General features: G+C 49.5%; 1 long non-coding RNA gene across 6 annotated transcripts in view; it reads right to left on the bottom strand.

Annotated features, from left to right (window-relative positions):
• The window catches only part of LOC123385360, a 30,037-nt gene extending 8,998 nt beyond the window's left edge, over nt 1–21,039 (bottom strand). For 3 of the 6 annotated variants that reach the window (XR_006597749.1, XR_006597748.1, XR_006597746.1), the window contains exon 1: nt 709–21,039. This is a non-coding gene — a long non-coding RNA (uncharacterized LOC123385360). The remainder of the gene's footprint in view (nt 1–708) is intronic. The other 3 variants (XR_006597750.1, XR_006597745.1, XR_006597747.1) reach the window with 3 other exon arrangements.
• Between the last annotated feature and the right edge of the window lie 1,436 nt (nt 21,040–22,475).

Raw genomic sequence — 22,475 nt, forward strand, 5'->3', positions numbered from 1 at the left:
AGGGTTGGGGGGGGGGGGTAGGAGCATGCATGACTGTGTGTGTCCATGTCTGTGTGATGTGATGTGATGTGATGTGATGTGATGTGTGTGTATGTGCATATGTAATATTCATGGGAGCAACGTCCTTGTCTGTCTTTCTTGCCAATGCACACTGGCACCTAGAATAGTGCGTGACCTCAGTGTTCATTCAGTCAATATTCATTGGTGAAGATATACCACCCATGAACATACATATGCATGCAGCCACGTGTGTGTCCTGAGCACAGTGTGCATCCCTGGTCAGGGAGGGCATGAGAGCTGGGATTTGTGGCTGGCAGAAGGGACCTGGCTCGCACCCCCAGCCCCTCCATGCAAATGGAACAGCAGACCACTGAGTCATGCAGAAAAGCCAATCATCGGAAACACGAAACAAAGGGTGCATACCACCTGCATTTCTGGGAAAGGATCTAAGATGATTGTTGTAATTAGGCAACAGGACACAGCCAAAAGCAAACTCAGAGGATGGCATTTGTTCGTCTTTCCCACAGAGCAAACCTCCTTCTCAGCAAGTTTAAAGAACCAGCAAACTTAAAGCCAAAGAATTAACAAATGGAAGCAAAAAGAAATTAAACAGTGAAACAGACAAGACAGAGAAAAACCGTCCTGACAAATGATACCCAGCAGGCAAGCCCTGAGTCACCACTGCCTGACTGGAGGGGCTCTCAGTACCTGGCAGTTTGTTGCCCTTGACCTTAGGCCATAGTCGTTGCCTCCCCAGACCACAGCAGTTTGGGGGACAGCCTAAGTGGAGACGATAATCTCAGCTTTTTCTGGGTTTCTGTTGCCATGGCAGGAGTAAGGCAGGCAGGCAGGGACTCCTCCAGGAAGGATGACAAGATCAGTAGCAGGAAGGGAGTGGTGATAAGGGGACAGAGGACCTGGGAATCTGAGTGAGCAGGTGGGCTGGAAGTCAGTATCAGGGGGTCTGACAGCCAGCTCGGCAGGGATAAGGCTCAGCCCACCAGCAGGCGAAAAGAGTAGGCTTCTGGTCGCTGGCCGGTTTCTGGCAAAAGCAAGATAAATGCTAATAGAAGGAAGGACGCAGGCCCTGGAGTTGGAGATCCAGGGCCAAATCCTGGGGCTGCTATGCACTGCCCATGTGCCGTTGGGCAACTTGCTTGTTCTCTCCATGCCTTGATTTGGTCACCTGTAAAATGGGAACAATGGTTATCGGTAGCATTGACTTAGTGCCCACATGGGCCAGGTGTTGCCCTAAGAGCTATCTATACATATGCAGCCAGGGTCCCTAGCTCGACCTATTTTACAGATGAGAAAAGTGGGGTTCAGAGAGATGCTCCTGGAGCTTGTGTGAGGACCTCAAAAGCATAACATGTGTAAAATGCCTCACACGTCTGGCTGGCTGTGCTTGGATTGTGGCTACCACAGTGGGGCTGAGGTGCCAGGTGTGTTGGCCAGACAGGGCCTTAGCACACGCATGGGCCCGGGCATCTCTCACATTCAGGACTCGAGAAGGACCAGTAGCTGGTCTCAGACCCAAGGCAGAGCCTGCTTTGGGGACCTGGAGCTCACCCATTTAGCGCTCCAGCACCATTTCCCTGAGGCCCTCCTGCGGGCCAGCCAACCGCTGTCCGGAGCACTAGTTGTGTGTCTTCTCCTGTGCTTTTCCAGGCAGACAAAACCAGATGGCTCAGTGGCAGAGCTGGGATTCCAGTCCCAACCACACCTTCCTCTCAACCCTCGGTCTCTCTCGCTGGTCCCACTACCCCCTGCCATCCTAGATGCCTGCCCTTGCTGCTTCCTCAACCTCAAGCCCTGTCTGCCACAACCCCACCCTTGTCCCACTGCCCGCCCCTACTGTGCTGGGACAAGTCCACATCCCACATAAGCAGCCATCCCCAGCCCCCAGGCCCTGTGCTCCTCCCTGCCCGAAATGTTTAGAGAATCTAAAAGAGTTGAGATGTTTTAAACACCTTTAAAAAAGAGTTAATTTGCTCCCATAAAAACCAACCCTCTCTCCTAAGGTAATAGGGCAGCCCACGCTTGGCATGCAGATCGCCCTGCCTGGCATTTCACCACCGTCAGACCGTGTAACAACCCAGAGAAGGAGCTCAGCAGACAGACACACGGCCACGAGACACCTGTAAGAAAATGCACACCTAGCCACACATGTGCCAGTGGACACAGCACACAGCACACAGAGGTTGGGCTCACTGCCCACACTTGGCCCCTCCCCACCTGCCAACTCCACACGCAGAGACCAGGAGAGGGGCCCGTCTGTCATCTCTTCCTATTGGATGAAGGATGCGGACTGCAGTGGGGGCGGCGGCTGTCCCTCTGGTGGAGAAGGCTCTGTCACCCCCTGACCCGTGCTGGCCCTGGTGCCAGAGGTGGGGTGGAAACGTGAGAGGGAGGAATCTCTCAAACACAGACGCCCGAATTCCCAGCTGCAGCCCAGAGCTTCAAGTTAATCTCTGACCCTGGTGACCAGATCTATTTATTTCCAGCAGAATAAATAATCAATCATTATTGATTTTCTAAAGAAAACACTGCTTTGGGCACTCTGACATGAGAAGCAAGTGCTAGGAGCTGGAGTCCTGGAGAAGGAGACGCACCAGTCCCTGCCTCTCAGCTGGCACCTGTGTGGTCGCCTCGCCCCTCCCCAGAGACCATTGTGGGACAAGGGAATTGGAGCCACAGGACTTTCTCCCCTGGCTCCAGGAGGCCCCAGCCCATGCCACCGTTACCCCAGAAAGAGCCAACGGCACCCGAACCTTGTGGGGTGAGGGCTCTAGATCACTGTTTTGCCATCTTTTTCTTCATTATTGTCCTGGAGCAGTATGGCAGAAACCCCGTAATTAACACCACAGTTTTACTCTGCATCTGTGGGGGCCACACAACATTGTAACAGCTGAGATGACTCCCCCCTCTCCCCCTGAAGAGCCCATTTGTGTCCCCATAAGGATAATATTGCCCTGGTCGAAGCACTCATGATCTGATCGGTGGGTCCCAGAAGAGAAAGTCCAAGGGAGGCCGGCGGGGGGTGGCCTGCTCTTCCATCAGAGGAGTTGGGGCATGGGTTGCTGAGAGCAGGCGGGGAGCAGGGAGGAACTTAGCAAGAATTATTAGGTCCCTGGAGCTTTATTAAATAAAGGAGGAAAGCAAGCCCACATTCCTGGTCTCCAACAAACTAAGGAAATTTCAGCAGCAGAGACAGATGCGAGACACGGGGAAGCACTTCCTGGCACTGCAGTGCTGATAAGCACCTTGGGGGCCATGGTAATGACTTGTTTATTGATTGGCTGAGAGTAAGAGGAGCGCATGGTGGGGGAGTGGGTAGAAAGGGAGGGACGGTGGGGGGAGGGCACAGGCAGACTGCGCACTGTCCGGCGCCCATGCTGTTGGGCTCCAGGGTCGTGGAATGGACCCCAAAGCACATATCCCAGCCTCAGTTTTCTCAGCTGCAGAATGGGGCGAGGCCCATCTTAGGGGCTGGCTATGAGGTCGGTGCTGTAGAGTGCCTAGCACCATGCCTGTGGATTGCCAGCCAGAGCTAGCTCCTGTGTGTGTTTTCTTTGATTCTCTCCCCCACCTTCTCTATCCTGCTCCTTCCTATACCACAGCATCTTCAGGACACCAGGTGTCAGTCAGGGATTCCCATGAGTGTGTGCACACCAGCCCTCTGGGCACAGCCCCGAACCCAGGGCACCAGATAAAACACCAGAAGAGCTATGTATTATGGCAGATCGACTGTGTTCCAGGCATCGTGTGAGGCACTGGGTACAAAGCTGTTTCATTTAACACTGTTCCCATTATCTACAAGCCACCCCCAAACAATGGCCTTGAACAATTCCAGTTATTTACCTTTCTCATGAATCTCAGGGTTGACGGGGTTTAGTTGGGTAGCTCTTACTCAGGGTTTTGTCCACAGCGAGTGATAAAGTCAGATGGAGTCATCTCAAAGGCTTCTCATCCACACATCTGGTGGTCATTGTTGGTCATCATCAGGCCTCAACTGAGGCTGACAGAGGGCACGCTCACATGTGGCCTCTTCATGTCCTTGGCTTCCCCACAGCATGCATGGTGTCTGGGTTCCAAGAGCACATGACTGAGAAATGAGAGAGAGAGAGAGAGAGAAAGGTATATTGCTTTTTATGACCTAGCCCTGGAAGTCAGGCAGCCCCACTTCTGCCACATTTATTTCACTAGAAGCAGGTCACTGAGGTCAGTGCATAGCCAAGGGGAGAAAGTGAGACTCTACCTCTTGAACAGAGGCATGCCACAGATTTTACAGATGTGCTTTCAAGTCACAACCATGGTAACAATCCTGCAAGCTAAGCATTCATATGCTTAATATGCAAAAGAGGAAATTGAGGTGTCCTGAAGGAAGTGCCCAGGGACTGGTCCAGGAGGAACTGGAGTAAACTGACTCACTGACTTGAGGAAGTATCAGGTGCTCCCTATATCTTCTGTGACTCAGTTAAGAGATCCTGGTTGTCTAACCTGAATTTACTCTCAGTGCAATTGAAGGTCCTTCCACCACTCTACGGTGAGAAAAAATTGGTGACATCCTACCTTTTTCTGGAGACCCAGGAGCTGACTTAAGGCATCACTCCTGCCCTGCCAAGCTATGGCTGACAGTCCTGGGGATGTTGCCTGAATATTGACTCTTGGTGACTGAGAGACACTTGTGGGGAAAAGAGAAGTCTTGCTCCTGCAAGACATCAAGAAAGAAATAACCCCCAAAAGTCACTGGAGCCCCACTTCCAGTGTGGCCAAATCACTCTGGCAGAGATTGCCCTACCAGAGTCCCTTACCTGAGAGCAAACCCTTCTCCAAAGCAACCATGTCCTTTCACTGGGCAGTCTCCAAGTGACCAGATCCCATGACCTCCTCCCCAAACCCACCACAAAGAGCAGCCTGGGTCAACCAGCTCTCAAAATGAAGGCAAACTGGGGCCAAGACTGCCAGCTGTCACTTAAAATCCACTCTCCCATTTCCTCATTCCATTAGTACTTTTAAAATCAGGCACATAACTATCTTAAATTTAGAATGACAATTTTTCCTGGCCTTTACTGCAACTAGGTTGAACTATATAACTGATTTTTGATGAATGGGATAGGAGAAGAAATAAAGTGTGCAACTTCTGGAAGATGTCGTCAAAAGGAAGGAAACATGATCATCCGCCCTTCCTTTGACCTGCTGTCTGGAAGGCAGAACTAATGGATGGGGATCCAGCAGCCATCTTGGACCATGAGGTCATGCTGGGATAGAGACCATGAAATAGAGGAACAGGATAGGAGGAGCCTGGATACCACGTAACACTTTAGCAGTCTAGAATTGACTGACTCCTTCTGCATTTCTTAGAAGTGACAGAGAAATATCTATGTTATTTAAGCCACTGTTACTTGTTTATTTGTTTGTTTTCTGTTACTACTGGATAAACTTAATTCTAACTGTCACATCCAAGGACTGAATCTAGTCCCCAGGCATATTTTGTTTGCCTACATAGCAGTGTTCAAATATTTTAAATTCAAGTCCAGCATTTTAAAATCAAGAGATTTTTTTTCACATAAAAATTTGAGTTGACTTCAGAAAATATGCAAGATCTGACACCCCTAGACCTGTAATCCAGCCTGGAAAAGTTGGAAGAGGCTGAATAAACCCTCTCCATTCCACATTCTGGCCCCTAATGGCTCTGAGTTAGATCCTGGGCAGGTGTTCCTATTGTCCACACTCACTTCCCTGAGAACCCTCCCTTCCCTGCCTTCTCCATATGAGCCACAGGGAGCCTGAGACCCTTATACATCTTCTGCGACCAGTTGGAGTCTCATTCACTGTCATGGCCATAGGGAGGAAGCTTTCTTGGGGAAGGGGTTATATGTGGAGGCAAAAGCAAGGTGGGAAACAGGTGTCTGGGACTAGGGCAAGAACTTATCCTGGACCATTGGCAAGTCTGTGGCTGAGTAGACTACAAAAATGGTATCCAAAGCCCCAGCCCAGTTAGCCAAGGTCTGGAGCCTATGGAAGTTTCCTGCCTGGAAAGAAACAGCCTTCCTGTTCTACACACAAACAAAAAGAAAGAAACAAAAAAGATCACAAACCATTTCCACCATGTCCAGATCCAGGCAGTGGTGAGAGCATGCAGACAAGAACCTGTAGGTGTGGCGTCTGGGTGAAGACTGCCCACCTCCCTCCCTGCTTGTATCTTAACCTCCAAAATGCCTGTGACAGGGGCAGAGGCCATCTCACAGCAAGAACAGGTCTGTGCTAGTCCCAGGCTAGGAATTCCTCCTCACAGAGATTGTCTGTTGTAATTCTTTCATTTTGGCATCCTTGGGACTAACAAAAGTCTCCTATGTGGAAGAGGTTAGAAAACAAACAAACACAAACCAAAAACGACAACAATAAAACCTCCACAGTTGAGTGCATGCATGAATGAATGAGTGAGTGAATGAATGAGTGGATGAAATGGCAAGACTCCAGGGCGTTGTGTGATAAACCCCAGATGAATGGCACAGTCCCAACAGCTCACCATCCCCCCTCTCAGCCTCCTGTCCTTAGGAGTCACCAAACACTCCTGAATGGGGCACTGTAGGCCTGTTGGTCCCAATCCCTATCCTTCCCTCTACTCTGTGTACTCCTGCTGGGTTGAGGAGAGAATCAGGAAGTGAAGAAAAATTCCCAAGTGGCCATAGTGGCCTCCTTGATGGAGCCTCACTGCTTGTGGTCCCTGCGGGCCTGAGAGAACTGAAGCTTGTAGCCCCATGCTGGTGCCCCAGTGACCAATAGGAAATTGCTCCCCTATTAGGGTCCTGTGATTTGTCTCTACAAGAAGCAAAATTAACTAGAACGGCTAATTAATCAGAGAAATGTGCAGCATCTCTCTTATTTTTAATTCCTCACCCACATTAATGCGTTATTGGTTTACTTTAGAACTAATTCACAGCCCCGTCTTGATACCCTTATCTCTAGGTTGCCAGCTCCAGGCTGGACGAGTAGGAAGCTCTGAGGCTGATTTCTGCAGGCTTCAAATCATCTCTAAGCACATTAGAGTCACATAAACAGGACATGTAATGAGACAGCCCTACTTTGCTTTGATACTTTTAATTACCAGTCTGAGAAAGGCAGGGAAGAGGAAGGGAGGCCCAGGAGAGATGCCTGGGGCCTGGTGATGCACGGACATTCCCTGCTGCAGAAATAAAGTCACAACCAGCTGGCTCTTCCCTGAGAGCCTTCCCTGCCTCCTGGGTGCCAGCAACAGAGAGACACGGGGAACACATAGGGGAGACATGTGACCCATGCCAATTCAATGCACACAGGACAAGGCTACTTTTTCAGAACCGAGTTTCCTTCTCCTCACAGAATGCTGGCAATTTGGCAAAGAAATTTCCTGGACGGGAGATACCAAGCAGGGACTTTCTCCTTCCTCATGTAATCATTTATTCATTTAACCAACACATTTTGAGCACCTATTATGTATGGAACACTTTTCTAATTATTGATACATCAGTAAACAAAAGAGATAGCCATTCTAGCAGGAAAAGACAAACATAATACTAATTATAATAAATAAATGCATTCCATAGTTTGTTAATGTCCAAAGATAGTTATCCATGGGTCTTGCATTTCTGTATATCTTGCAAGTGAGAAACTGATTGCCTCTTGTTCTTGATTATCTTTTCAAGGCTGTTTGTGTAACAAACATTCCTGGGAGCTAGAGACAGTATCTCCTGATGCAACAGAGGCAGACATACTTACTGTCCAGTTTTGTACAATTATTATCTCTTCTGGAGCAAAGGACAGGCATGGTTACTGTCCATGATAAAAGATTCGGGTTCGCCAACACAGGTTTCTCTCCTGTAACATAACCCACTGGGTATACAGGGATCACCTGGTCCTCTTCACATCGCCCTGTGGGAACTGGGGTTCAGGAAACTGGTATGAGAATTACATTAGACAAAGTGAGATGACATTTGTCCTTGATGTTTGTGAGAATGACCAATAACACCACCTCTGCACTCAGAGACATTTGAGTCAGCTTCAACCCACTGCCCTGGGTTGTTCCTGATGGCAGCATTGCCCTGGCCTTTCTCTTGGCAGGTTGAAGTGTGTGACTGATACCATATCCTGCTGTACGAAGAGGGATCCTAAAAGGGGGAGGCAGCATCATGGCAGAACATAGGTGGACAGCGTCATCATCGAGTGCCCCTGAAGCTCCCCCTGATTGGTCTGCCTGTGATGACCACTTAAACACCCCCTTCAGCACGATATGTCCATATCTCCCTGCGTGGTGCTGATGATCTTTCCCGTTTTCCCTTGGATGTGGCTCTTGTCTCCCTAACTAGGTTGTAAAGGCAGGGCAGGTACCATGTGCCTATGGCTCCAATCTTTCATACACCTGGCAGACTGCTCTGCTCATCATAAACCATCAATAAATTCTTGGTGACAATAACAACAAGCCTCCTACTCAATGCCAAACATGGCACCTGTCCTCACCTCACGTAATCTGCGCATGGGTTGGGGAGGGGAAGAGGAAGTCACATTGGAGCAGGGCTGCTGGGGCCACCATGTCTGAGCCACTCCTCCTGCCCAGCCTGCTCTGCTCACCTGCCTAACACCCCTGCAGCCACCCTTCTCAGTGAAGGGACAGGCCACTCCCTCCCCCATCCCCAAGCGTCCCAGGAGAGAAGGAGGTGAGGAAGCCTGGTTAAGTACTTTCCCTGTCTGCATCCTGCTCCCCCAGCCTCTGCGACTATTATTGGTAAGTGAACCAATTTTCTCCCCTGACATCTGTAGCTCTTAGCAGTGAATATATTTGAAAAACCCTTTATGATTACTTGAAATCTTCCCTGCAATTTGATTCTTGATATTTCTCTTTACTCACTGAATGATTCTTTTAACTCATTATTTCTTACAATGTAAGCCTGCCTGTCTCCCCACCACGACATGCCACCTTGGATATTTATCCCCTTTCTCCTACAACCAGGAGGGCATCTCCACCTCCCCCCAGCTCCCTCCCTTACTGCTTCCCAGGCTGAAGACCTCCCCTTCTGGAAGCCTCACACCCACCCTAGGACTTGGTGAAGAGGAGGATTTCTTGAGGAAAAGGGGTCTCCTCCTTCCTCACCAACTGTGAACCTCGTACAACACCCCCTGCTTGTTCCAGTCCCTTCTAGAACATGTAGTGTTCCAGCCACAGTGTGTGAAGTAACTTTTCTTCCAGGGGAAAATTATGGTTAGGTATTAGTAATAATATTAGTGTTCATGAGAACAATACAAAGCAGAATGGGTCTCACAATATTCTGATGATGGTGGGGGATGAGGTGGGAAGGATAGGTGGTGCATGAGCCTCATTTGGCCCTAAATACATCCTTTCCCATGGTACATTGGTGGTAAAGGTTCTAAAAATGCAAAAATTGTAGTTGGATCCCAGGTTAACGCCGCTATGTCTCGTGACTCCAATAAGCATGTGTCCAAACAGTGTTAACAGAGTAAGCACAACCCAGCAGGGACTGTCCTTCTTGAGATCTCTACTGTCTACACAAATGCCAGGCATTTGGGATCCCCCTTGATCTAGACTCCAAATATCTTTTCATTGGCACCTGTCACCATGCCATTTATTCATTTACTTATGAACAAATGGTTCCTGGACATCTAGTATGCTCCAGGGGTTATGCCTGGAGTTGGAGGGGACAAAGAAGAATAAACCAGATTCCTGGCCCATGAGCTCACAGTCCAGGATGAAAGATGGACATAGAAGTAGCGAGAACATGGCCAGGACAGCAAGAGATAGAAGAGCTGGAGTTTAAGAGCCCAGATTCAAGAGTCAGGCTATTTGGGTTCGAATGCCAGCTACTACTTAGTAGATGTGGGACCTTGGGAAAGTCTCTTAACTTTTCTGGGCCTTAATTTCCCCATCTGTAAGATGGAGACATTAACAGTGCCTACCTCATAGGACTGATATGGGTAATATATGAAGAGCCAGTAGGACAGAGCCAGGCAGATGGTAAACATTGTAAAAATGTTAGTTCTCCCTGCAAAAAGGAGGGATGGATTCATTTTCCTGGTACCTTTGCTTGAAAGGGGTCTTATTGTATTGATCATCATTTTGCCTTCAAGCTTTCTGTTCTCAGGGCAAAGGGAGACCCGGAGACTCTTCTCAAAAGGGAATGCCAAGGCCTGAAGATGTTGGGAAGACCATTCAGGGGGAAAATGTGCCCCAAGGAAATCAACTGAGTCATGGAGTTAAGGCGTGCCTTTTGCAGATTCCACAAAGGTGTCGCCTGATCCCCAGCTACTCATATCTGGAGAGGATGCTTCTGCTTATATTCATCACTCAGGAAGTGGGTGTGGAGCTGATTCTCCCTGGAGGGGCTCACAGGGTGAGGGCACAGACCCTCCCAGATACCCATCCCCTGGCAGCTGCCCCACTTCGAAGGACCATTTGTCTACAACCACTTGGCAGGTGTCTCTAGCTACTTCTGCTCTGGACTCTGGTGAAGATCTCCTGAACTTGGAGACTTTCCACCTGGACCAGGAGGCTCACAAAGTGGACCATGTTTCCCAAAGTAGAAGGGCCCTCAGCTACAGTAGGATCTCCAGGTAATTGGGGATATTCTCTCAGTCCTCAAAATGGTCTCTGCCCATAAGGCTCAGGTCTGATTGTGGGGTTGGGGGTGAGAGTCAGGTGCAGTGAATCATGGAAACTTCTCTGAGGCTGGAGCATCCTGTTCTCCTTGATATGGGGCTTATACAGTTTGGGTTCCCATGATGAAACCAGGCAGCCCTGCCTCCCAAGCCTCCATTGCCCCATCCATAGGAACCTCCACCTTAGACTCATCCATCAAGATAATGTGGGCACAGCTGGGGTGATGTATTGCTCAGAAAGGTCCACAGGGAGGAGCCAGAAGGCACTTTGTCTCCATCCATTGTGCAGGCAGGGACCTTCCAAGAAGTGGAATGGGACCTCCAGGCATTCATTGTTTGGTATAGCATCTAAAGCAATTCACATTTATTAAGTAATACACTTCAGTCCTATGTGCTAGCCAGGATGGGCCTACCATCCCCATTTCACAGATAAAGAAACTGAGGCTTAGAAAGGTAAAGAGGCTTACCCTGGGCACACAGCACATAAGGGTAGCACAGACTCCTGGTTTCCTCGCTCTGAATGCACTGCTTTTCCTCAGTCCTCACTGCAGTGTGCATAAGATTCCTGTTTGCATTGGGGTTCTTAGCAGGGGAAGAGCTCAGAAACACAGAGCCATAGGAGGAAGGCCAAATGGGATGTATCCATATCTCTGGAAGCCAGAGGACTTCAATTGTCCCTCTCCAGGTCTTATTTTACCCCAGTCAGGCAGCCTGGGGTAGAAGTTGTGGGGTGAATGTGCACAGGAAGCTGAAAACGACACCCGTAGCCCAGCACGGCAGGGCTGCTGTTGTTGGAACTATTACAGCAGTAATTAATTAGGCGCTTTCCATTCAGATCCTCTGGGTTCCTGGGGCTGCCTGTCAAAACTGCAGGGTTCAGCAAACTGCAGGGCACCAACCCAGAACCACCATTGGGACCTGCTGGGCAGGGTGGAGGGTGGGGAGGCAAGGAAGAGTCTCTGATATACTGAAGATCTGTGCCCTGGCACAGAGGTGGTGGCTGTAGGAGGTCTTTTCTTCCTTGCCTTGAAAAACTGAAGGACTTCGCCAGCTTTGACTACCATTTATTGAAGACCTCAGCTACTTTCATGAGTTACCATGCACCATCCCCATAGCAACCCCATTTTCCAGATGAAGAAACTGAGGCTCAGAGGAGTAAAGCAGCTGCTTGCAGTCATGCAGCATAAATGAGAAGGCAGAGCAGGGATCTTTCCTGCTCACAGTAATAAGCCCCTCCAAGCTGCTTTATCAAGACTGAGAAAGAGGAGGGGTTCTCATAGTTTCCAATCTGGTGACCAGGTCCCTCCCTTTAATCCCGCTCTTTTAGGGAAATCATTCAGGAGTCCCCACATAATCACACTCCTCCTTACTTTCCTGCATCCAAGATGCACGTGTTCTTCCAGTCCAGGTGGGAGGTGGGGGTGGAATAAGTGCGAAAGGCAGCAGTGGCACCTTCACCCAAGCACAGGCAAATGGAAACAGTCACCTGCAAGTGTCCGCGTGCCTCCTCTCCAAGTACAGGTTGGAAATACTTGAATAACAGACTAAGGTCATCTTCACCTCTAGACTACTCCAACTCTCCATTTTCTCTTAATAAACTGAGGTGCTCAGGAGTGTTAGGATCAGGAGTTAAGAGTCAGGCTGAAAACAAAGGCCATGAATGCCCACGCCGAATGGAGCATTGCCACCCGTGGAACCACCAGTCCCTTCCAGGTCTAGGTGTACTTCAGAGGCTACCAGCCAACCCCGAGCATGCTCATTGAGTGCAGCTGGGTCTGGAGCAGATGTAATGAGGAAAGAGTTTGCCTCTGTCTTCAAGGAGTGCACCCTGATGGAAGAGAAGGAAGTGTGTGGCTACTACTGCTCTGTGAATGGTACTGACTTGATGTGTGCTAGGTATTAGGCCAGACAGCAGCACCCAGCATCTAAGGCTGTGGGTGGGGAGGGAGGCAGAGGACCTTTCAGAAGCCAGGGAACAAGGAATGGAGATAAAGCTCTCACTGCGGTGTCTGCAGTGAGGACAATAAGAATAGGAGAAAGGTGGCTGAGAAGGAGCAGAAGGCATGGCATAGAGCCCAGTGCCGCCATGGGCGGTGTCAGGCAAGCCTGGCATGATGCAAGAGAGGAGCCCGTGTCACTGAGAACTTAATGTTTATTATCGTGGCAACACTGTGGAGATAGAGATGGTAGTATTCCCTTTTGGGCAGTGTGGAAACTGAGGCTCAGAGAGTCTCCTAACTAGCCCAGCCTCGCAGAATTAGAATGGACAGGGCCAGGGTTCATGCAGGACCTCCAACTCTGCCCATCTCTGCCCTGCTGCTCTGTGGGTCTGATTCACCACTGGGCCAGCTGGCAGAGGGAGGAGTGGGAGGCCAGTGACTGCATAAGGGGTGACTGGTTGGATGCAGCTACACTGACGGACACTCTGGCTACTTGGACAACGTTTGACTGTGACGTTGCCCCACCAAGACTTCACGTCTGTGGTGAAGTAGCTTTCCTCCACCCAAGTATGAGCTGCAGAGCTGTGGCCCGGGCCCAAATTGCTGAAGATGAATAAAAGCGGAGAGAGGTCAAAGGGTGGGGGGGACACAGTTCACCCTCTCTGGTATCTCTCTGTATGGTCTGACCTCCTCTTCCTATAAGGACACCACTCAGATTAGGTAGGTGCTGCCCTAACGGCCCCATCCTAATACATTTACCTCATTAGAGGCCTTCTCTGCAGAGACGGCCACATTCCAAGGTCATGAGGGTTAGGGCTTCAATGTATGACTTTGGAGGGCCATAACTTTCCACCCTCTGGATCCCTCCAAGTCATGTCCTTCTCCATGCAAAATGCATCCCCCAGTCCCAAGCCCCATAGTCCTAAACCACTCCAGCATCAGCTCTGAGCTGCAAGGCTGTGACCTGGGGCCCAAATTGCTGGAGATGACTCAGGGTGGAAAAAAGATGAAATGAGAAAGGAGGTGTTCCTAGGCCTGTGGCTCCATAAAGCAGAGTCTAAGCTTTGGGTGGGGCAGCCAAGGATGTATCCAAAGCAAATGGTCTGACCCTGAGACTTCACCAGGCCAGGGCTGTCCTCATGGAAGAGAGTGGGCCAGTGAGGACAGGATGGGAGAGTACAGAGGCTATGCAAGACTTTGACTATAAGAGATTTGTTTGCCTATTCAACCCATGTGGGAACAACTGTGTGTGTGTGTGTGTGTGTGTGTGTGTGTGTGTGTGCACGCACACGTGTGGGTATGTGCATGCTCAAGCACATGTGTGTATGTGCATGTGCATGTGTGTGTATTTAAATACCATTATTGGTTTGTGTTCTCTGCATCTGCAGCTCAGAGACACAGGGGCCAAGATGATGGATCTATTGATTAACATTTTCATTCACTTCAAGATATGAAATGTGAGTCCCTTTGAGACACATTTTGCTGGAGGCAGATGCCTTTACCTTGAATGTTATTGAGCAGTTTTGTGCCTTAACCTCTAACAGAAGATGTGGGTCATGCCTAGGGAGGCAGGGGGGACCTGATATTGTGTGGCCTTTCCAGAGTGGGATAGAAACACCACAGGGGCTTGAACCTAGGAAATATATGGCTTCCAGGGTGTGAGAGGCTTTTTAGTTAGCCCCAATCTTGAGTCTTTGGTGACCTTGAAGGCCCTCAGAGTGACAGGTTCCCAAACTTTGCTATCCAAGTTCCATCTGAGGAACTTGTTAAAATAATGGACTTCATGTCTTTTGTGTGGAGGTCCCTGGGAGTAAGGTACAGTATCCTGCATTTCACCAAGAAGCTCAGGGGAATGTGATGGCCTGTTGACCAGTATTTTCATGTTCTCTTATTAGGGTGATTGACTGGAAAAGCTGGGTCCCAGAAAGAGATTCTCAGGCTGACTGCACCACACTCTGATCACTCCATATGTCCTTCCAGGAGAAAGGAAGACCCCTATGGAGGGGAACAATAGTAACTTTTTCAGAGGCACTAGAAGTAATGTTCTCCCACATCTCTGTCAGTGCCCTTCAGCCAAAGGGCCCCAGCAACGTGGCAGTAGGGGAGCAGTGGGTTTATCACTCGCTGCAGTCAGGAAAAACATGCACTGGGGGACTGTGGGGCATCTCAGGAAGAGGACAGAGCTGGAGAGAAGCAGTTCTAGGACTTGGGCTTGAGTTAGATGATTTGGGGGAGGATCCAAGGAGGTAGTGGTTTGCCCAGGATTGAGTGTTGTTGGAAAGCAGGGACTATTCTACGATTGGGTATCAATCGTATAGGCTGGGCAGCCTGGAACAAGGCTAAAGCTGTAACTGGCTGGGGGAGGGGTGTTTGGCATTTTATGGTCTGGACAATGCTCATGCTCTTTCCGCATTCAGACATGATTGCAGAATAGAGTTGGTTTTGTCTTGATCTGTCATGGTCATGGGTGGCCTTGTCTGATGTTGATGTCCTGTGAAATTGTTTATGTTCAACAGGAGGGTACCAAGAGCAGCTCCCAGACTCCAGGGGTTGCCTTCCTCTTTCTTACCACCCCATCCTGCCCCCATCTAGGGAAATTGGGTGGTTAGCAGACTATCCAAAGGCAGGAGCGCATCAGCCAGTACAACCCACTGTTATCTCCCACACTCCAGCCACACTGACTGATTCCCCATGTAGTTCCCAGGGTCCCTTCACCAACTCCAGGCATGGGGTCTGCTACCTCCTCTGGCTGCTTCCTTTCCAGTGGCTGATTTCCCCTCCCATCCCTTTACTTAGTTCTCCTCTCACTACCAAAATGCCCCATGCAGAAATAACCTCTTTTTTCCTTTGTGTCTTGGCTTTGTGTTGCTGCTCTGTGCAGGGCTCCTATGTAGGTAGGATTGTCTCTGGTGAAAGCCTCCATGTAGCTGGGTACTTGGCCCTATGGTACTTGGCCCAGCCAAATCCTCATAGAAGAGTAATGAGGGGAGTGGATGGTGTGTGACATGTGCTAGTTGGTGCTATTCTAGTGTAGATTTGCGTAATCATGCTCATAGTGATAGTGATCACAGAGCAGTGGCAGTAATAGCGACAGGAGGGGGTGTTAAGGATGGAGGTGGGAGTAGTGATGGAGGTGATGGTGGCGATGATAGAGTTTATGACCATCACAGAGATAGGGATGGCAATAGTGATGATTATGACAGAGATTCATTTGTAGACTGATACCCTTAGGTCCTTTCACGGTGCTCATGGAATAATCTCAGAGTGTATTAAGTCATCCACTTCTTTCTTCAGGCAAGAAACTCTAAATCAACTTCTTAAGGTTGCTCATGGGCAGACAATGACGCAGAATGAAGCTGGTACGACAGATTTCCCATGGCGCCTGCTTCCACGTCTGCAGCCCCAGGCTTGCCCATTTCCAGGCCTGTGGAAAAGAGGTGCAGATGCCTGCTGCATTTCTGGCAGTGTCCTCGGACAGAGGGGGAGCTCGCTGATGGGCACTGGCAGCTGCAAGGCACCTGTGGAGACTCAAGAGACCTGTCTCTAACAAGGCCTGTCATATGCAGGTGTGGTCAAGGATGGAAACAGACTAAAGATCCTGGAGCCCCAGAGCCAGAGCTGCCCCATTGGGCAGGGGCACATGGAACAGATGGTCTGGACAAGACCACTCACAAGCCAAGATACAGGAAGGTTTGATGAGCTGAATCTAAGTGAACTGTCAGGAGTGGAGAAGGGGGAGCTGACAATCAAATGGAACAGGCTGGGTGAGTTTGGGAGAAGATCTGAGTGTTCTTCACTTTGAGGATCTTCATGCTGACAGAGAGCACATATTTTTGCCCCTCCCCATTATGGGAAAGTCAAATCAGGTCAAAGATCGCTTCCAACGATGGACTGTTATACCCTCAGCTCCCCTGCTATAGGAGCACCCAGTGACTGACTTCTTGGGGCAAGGTAAAGCCCATGCCACAGACTGCTAACACTCCACCCTCGCCTTGACTATAGATGGAGACCATGCAGGGATACCAGCACTCCGGGGCATAGAGATCAGGCACCTGAGGTTTGGATGGATCCTCAGGGAATTGTGAATCACATGGGGACCTTCAAGAAGCTTGCCCTCAAGGGAATCAGCCACATAAATTCCCTAAGTGGAGACTATGTTCTGTATCATTCAGGATCCACTCATGAAAATATAAATGACTTTATATATTCACAACAGAGGTCAGGAATACAAGAAATTGGTTGCATGAGTGCTGGAAGAGCTGAGAAACCAAAAAAGGGAGGGGAAGCAAACAGTAGGAAGCCACTATGACCTTAGGGCTGGAGCGAGGACAGGAGGTGCTTGTATCAGAAACCACATGGCAAGGCTATTTGGCAAAGGCTGGAGCCATGCTGGAAGTTCAGCCACCCTGAAGACATCCATTGAATCAGGATGAGAGAGGGAGAAATACCTTGGCTTCTCACTTTTTTGTTCCTGCAGTCTCCCTCTGTTGCTCCCATTTACTAACCCTGGCAAGAGTCTAGGAAATGTAGCATGCAGAAGGGCAGGGAGTAGATCTGAAAGCAAATGGTCATTGACCACTCTTGTTCCAACCTTAGGAAGTTGAACTACCTTAGGGTCTTGGGGAGGTCTACTATCCCTTCTTCTATACCCAGTTCAGAGCGTTCTAAGAAATAGATAATGGAGCCAAGTAGCTGGAGACCAAAATATTATCTTTAATGCCACTACAACAGTGGTGACTGTACCATTACATTATGGGTGGGCTTGCTAACACCTCATAATTTTGACAAGACTCAGTGAGTCTCAGGCAGAGCTGTCACCTGCAGTCCTACCCCAATCCTGTGATGGAGAGAAGCAGAAAATATATGTCTTCTGTCAGCAGAAAGATCTTCAAAGTGGAGAACAATCAGATTCTCCCCAAATTTGCCGACAAAGAAATTACCTTCTCCCAAGGACAATGAGAGACTCGATGGAGGGAGGAGAGGATTCCTTCTCCAATAAAGGACCCTCCCCAGGGAACTGTAGACTAGCTGTCAGGAAATCATAAGGTCTCCAACTGGGAGTGCCAAATCACCTCTACTACCTCCCCGCCACTGGTTGTTTGCCACTCTTGAAAATGGTCAGTGGTGGGGATTCAGTACCATCTGAATTATCCATTCCATTGTCACACACTTCTGATGGTTAAAATAGTCTTTATATTAACCTAAGTTTTCCTGTAATTTCTATTTCTCCCTTGGGGACTTCACATAACACCTCTGATCCTTCTTCAACAAGAAGATGTTGAAGATGTACTTAAAGATGACAAGTATATCACCCCGAGACATAACTTCTCCAGGCTAAATACTTCCAATGTCTTCTATTTGCTCTTACAAGCCCATGGTTTTCCAACCATTCAGTACCCTAGTCACCTCTCTCTGGACAAACTGAGTTGGTCAATGCCCTTTTTAAGGGGGGCACCCAGAACAAACAATACTGAGAAATCACACTGTCATCTCCACCAGCCAAGTGGCCACCCTGGAGCCCTTCATTGTAGGGTTTTATATTTTTCCATCACCAATCCAGTGAGATGGATCCAACTGTTTCCTCATTTGGAGCTGGGGAAACTGAGGTTCAGAGAAGGTGTGACTTACCCAGTTTACATAGATTGCAAGTGGCTTGGGTGTGTCTGATCACCAAGCCCATGTTCATTCCACCACAAGTTATTCCCAATGCTAAAAGCATCAGGGTACTTGCAGACTCCAAGGCTGAGGAATTACAGAGGATTGTGAGAGCCTGTATCTCTGGATCCCTCTAGAAGGAGAGGAAGACAAGGAAAGGGAGCAAGAGGGATCCTGTGCCCAGGTCCCTCCTCCACCCCAGCAGAGACACTGCCTTGTCAGCCTATTGGTGACCCTGCCCTCTTGGTTGGGGGAAACAACCCTTCCTCTCCCAACAGACCTGGAGATGGAGGTGCACAGAGCAGCAGGGTCTTCTACCTCCTCACCAACAGGAAACCCCAGCACACGGAGCCATGGTTCTCTTGGGTTTATCTGAATGTGTTTTAGGCAAATAGCTTCAGTAGAAACATTCATCTCTGACTATAGCTGAATAAAGCCTTCAGCTGTTCCCAGTGCCTGAGACAGAAAGGAAATCACGTGTTAATAATTCATCTGAGGTGTGTGTGTGTGCGCGCGTGCGTGTGTGTGTAAGGCTACCTGAGAACAAGTCTCATATTTCTCATTTATAGCCTCTGATACCATCCGACAGAAATCCATTCTTAAGTGAAATATTGATAGGTTTACTCTGCAATCTTAAGCAAGCCTTCTCAATTGCTGTAATTAAGGCTAGCAAAGAGGGGAGGCAGCAGAGAGGGGAGACCAGAGATGCTGGACTGAGAACACACACACACACACACACACACACACACAGCTGCCTTGAACAGAAGGGATGGTTGAATTCCCAAAATGAGTTGTAAACATTTGCTCATAGTGGTCAAATGGCCACCCCTGTGACCACATCTGCTTGTCACTTGTGGCTCAATTGACCCAACACATGGGGACTCTGAGAACCAGGGGGCAAGGAGATGTCTACTTCAGGGGGAGAGCCACAACACCCCGCTCAGGAAGCCCTCCCCCCCCCACACACACAAAAGTGGGCTGACTACATGACCCCAGCTGCCTGGGAATGTGGAGATACTGATGTGGGTGGGTCAGGAGGGACAAGAATTAGAAACATTAGAAATACAGCCCCACCGACCAGAGTGAGGAACAGGCCTGGGGGACTGTGCAAAGATCATCAGGGCCCCACTTTGTTTCTGTGGGGGTTTCAGGCTGGTTTATTTCTTGTTCTCCTGCTATTGGTCCTTTTCTCATTGTGTGCCCTTCCCCCTCCCTCCCTCCTCCTCGTCCTCCTTTTCTCTCCCCACTTCCTCCTTCTCCTTGCTCTTATCCCACTTCCTTTCTCCTTTCTGTCTGTCTTTCCCGGGCACCATCAGAAGTAATGCTAAACACTTATCAGAGGGACTTGAATTAACACATGAAAACTCACGTTTCAGCCCAGCTACTTCCGGGCACTGTGTGTCCTCCTAGCTCTTCATTATTTAAGGAAAAGAGTGGCCTTCCTTCCATAAAGGAGAGATTACCATATTAATGGGAGGTAATTATGCTCTAGCCCAGGCTCTGGGTTGGGGAGTCCTGGAGTCCTAGCTTCAATGGCCAGTCCCCCACACCTGCTCAGCTATGCTTTCTACCTCCAGACCCCTGAGCAGAAGCCTGAAGCCTGGTCTTCCCTCTAGAGACTCTTTCTCTGTGGAAGAACTCTCCCTCCTGATAGGGCAATGCAAGAGCTAGAGGAGGAGGAGAGGGGAGGCAGCAAAGTGTAGTGATGAGGAAAAGTGGGGAGCAGTGGAAACAGCCAGTGGTGTGGGAAGGGGGCCACACTGTAATTGTCCGTGAAATGCTTTCAGCCGCTATTGCAAAAGGACATGGCAGAGGGATCAAGGGGTTGGAGTGGGGGACAGGGGCAGGGTGGGAGGAGTGTGTGTTTATTAATTCATCCATCAATTTATTCATTCATCAACTGCTATTGGACATGAGCAACATACCAGGCACTGTATCAGGCATGGGGCGCCAGCGCTACAAATTCACCAGTCTTGGCCGCAAGGACCAGCCTGACATCCTGGTCATTAGTCTGTCTCCCTGAGACAGACAATCATGTTCTCGGCATTTTTAGGGTGCAAGGGTCATCAGAAGGATGAAAAGCATGAAAGGCCTAGAGGTGGGCAGGGAGAGATGCCCCATCCCTACAATACCCACTCTTCACCCTAAGACAGGGAGGCACACAGACTGGGGACCTTCAGTGCCGTTGGATTAGTATAAATGTCTCCTTGGATAGTGGGGAGACTGAACCCAGACAGGGTGTGACACTCCTTGAAAACTACACAGCTAGTCTTAACTGAAGGGCTACTAAAGCCAGGATAAGCTCCACAGATACTTCTTAAGTGGTGACATCAGACAGGGGGATTGTCCACAAGAATGCACCCATGTCAGACCAGGTTTCTGTTTGCTCAGAAGCTGGCATGATGCTGTCCGTCTAACAGGTGTTGACTCAGAATTATGAGAAAAAGGAGATTATCCCAGCCATGCCACCTTCCCACTAGCCTGGCTACATGCCTGGAAGCCAGACCTGGGGCTTGAAACTGTGGCTCAGAGACTTTACAGGAAGCACTATGCATCTAGTTCTCAATCCTCTGTCCTAACAAAGGAGATCAAGTCGTGTGTGTGTGTGTGTGTGTGTGTGCATGCCCGTGCATGTGTGTAAAAGAATGTGATCACATTTTGGAAGCAAAAGTGGGCTGGGGCGCCTGGGTGGCGCAGTCGGTTAAGCGTCCGACTTCAGCCAGGTCACGATCTCGGGGTCTGTGAGTTCGAGCCCTGCGTCGGGCTCTGGGCTGATGGCTCGGAGCCTGGAGCCTGTTTCCGATTCTGTGTCTCCCTCTCTCTCTGCCCCTCCCCCGTTCATGCTCTGTCTCTCTCTGTCCCAAAAATAAATAAACGTTGAAAAAAAAAATTAAAAAAAAAAAAGTGGGGACAACTTTCCTAATGGTGTTTGGAAGTAAAGTATGAGAGACAAAATCTGGATCCAAATCTCTTCTAAAAGCTTCGTTGCCGTGTGGCCTTATGTAAGTTAGTGAAGTTTCTGGACTCTTGCTTGCATCATTTATAAAACGAGCACAATAAAGCCTATCTTCCCCAGGAGATATAAAGTTTAGCCTATATGTAAAGCTGCTGTGATGGTTCAGCGAGCCCTAGAAGGAGATCAGTAAAGGCATCACTTCAGCTACTAGCTTCAGCCACCAGGACAAGAGGCAAGCGTCTTCTGAACAGGCACCACTCAAGCCGGTGTAAGTGACTCAGGAGTTTCTGAGAACAGGACAGAAAATATTTGGATTTTTAAAAAAAACATTCAACAGATGATCCACTAATATCATTCAATGTAGATAATTAACTCGCATTTCGCACCACAAGGCATTAGGGACAAAAAAAAAAAAAAAAAGCAAAACGAAAACACGATGTTCTTCATATGACACCATGTCTATACTCCAGCCTTCTCTATCTGGAGAGAGCCAGGAGACCAGCATAGGGTCTATGAATCCCTGATGGACATGTTGTGTATCTGTTCATTTTATAGAGAAAAGAGTTGGTGCTTTTCCTCAAGACTCCTTCCCTCAGGAAATCCTCACCCTGATGGGGGGACATTCATATGCTGCCCTCAGTCTGAGGGGGGCGACACAATACTGTCCTTGGGAAGCCCCAGTCTGAGGAGGAGACATAGCCCTCCCCTCAGAGAAACCCAGTCTGAGGGGGGAGACACAGTCCTGCCTCAGGGAGCCCCAGTCTTATGGTGGAGACATAGCCCTGTTTCAGGGAACCCAGTCTGTTGGGAGACAAAGCCCTGCCTTAAGGAAACCTCAGTCTGAGGGGGGAGACACAGCCCTGCCCTCGGGGAGCCCCAGTCTGAGGGGGGAGACACAGCCTTGCCCTCAGGGAGAACCAGTCTGAGGGGGAGACACAGCCTTGCCTCAGCAAACCTCAGTCTGAAGGAGGAGACACAGCTCTGCCCTCAGGGAGTCCAGTCTGAGGAGGGGGACACAGCCCTGTCTTCAGGGAGCCCCAGTCTAAAGGGGGAGACACAGCCCTACCTCAGGGAGACCCAGTCTGAGTTAGGGGGGACACAGCCCTGCCCTCAGGGAGCACCAGTCTGAGGGGGGAGACACAGCCCTGCCCTCAGGGAGCCCCAGTCTGAGGGGGAGACACAGCCCTGCCCTCAGGGAGCCCAGTCTGAAGGAGGAGACACAGCCCTGCCCTCAGGGAGACCCAGTCTGAGGGGGGAGACACAGCCCTGTCCTCAGG

This window comes from Felis catus, chromosome B2, assembly GCF_018350175.1.
Source record: "Felis catus isolate Fca126 chromosome B2, F.catus_Fca126_mat1.0, whole genome shotgun sequence".
NCBI lineage: Eukaryota > Metazoa > Chordata > Mammalia > Carnivora > Felidae > Felis > Felis catus.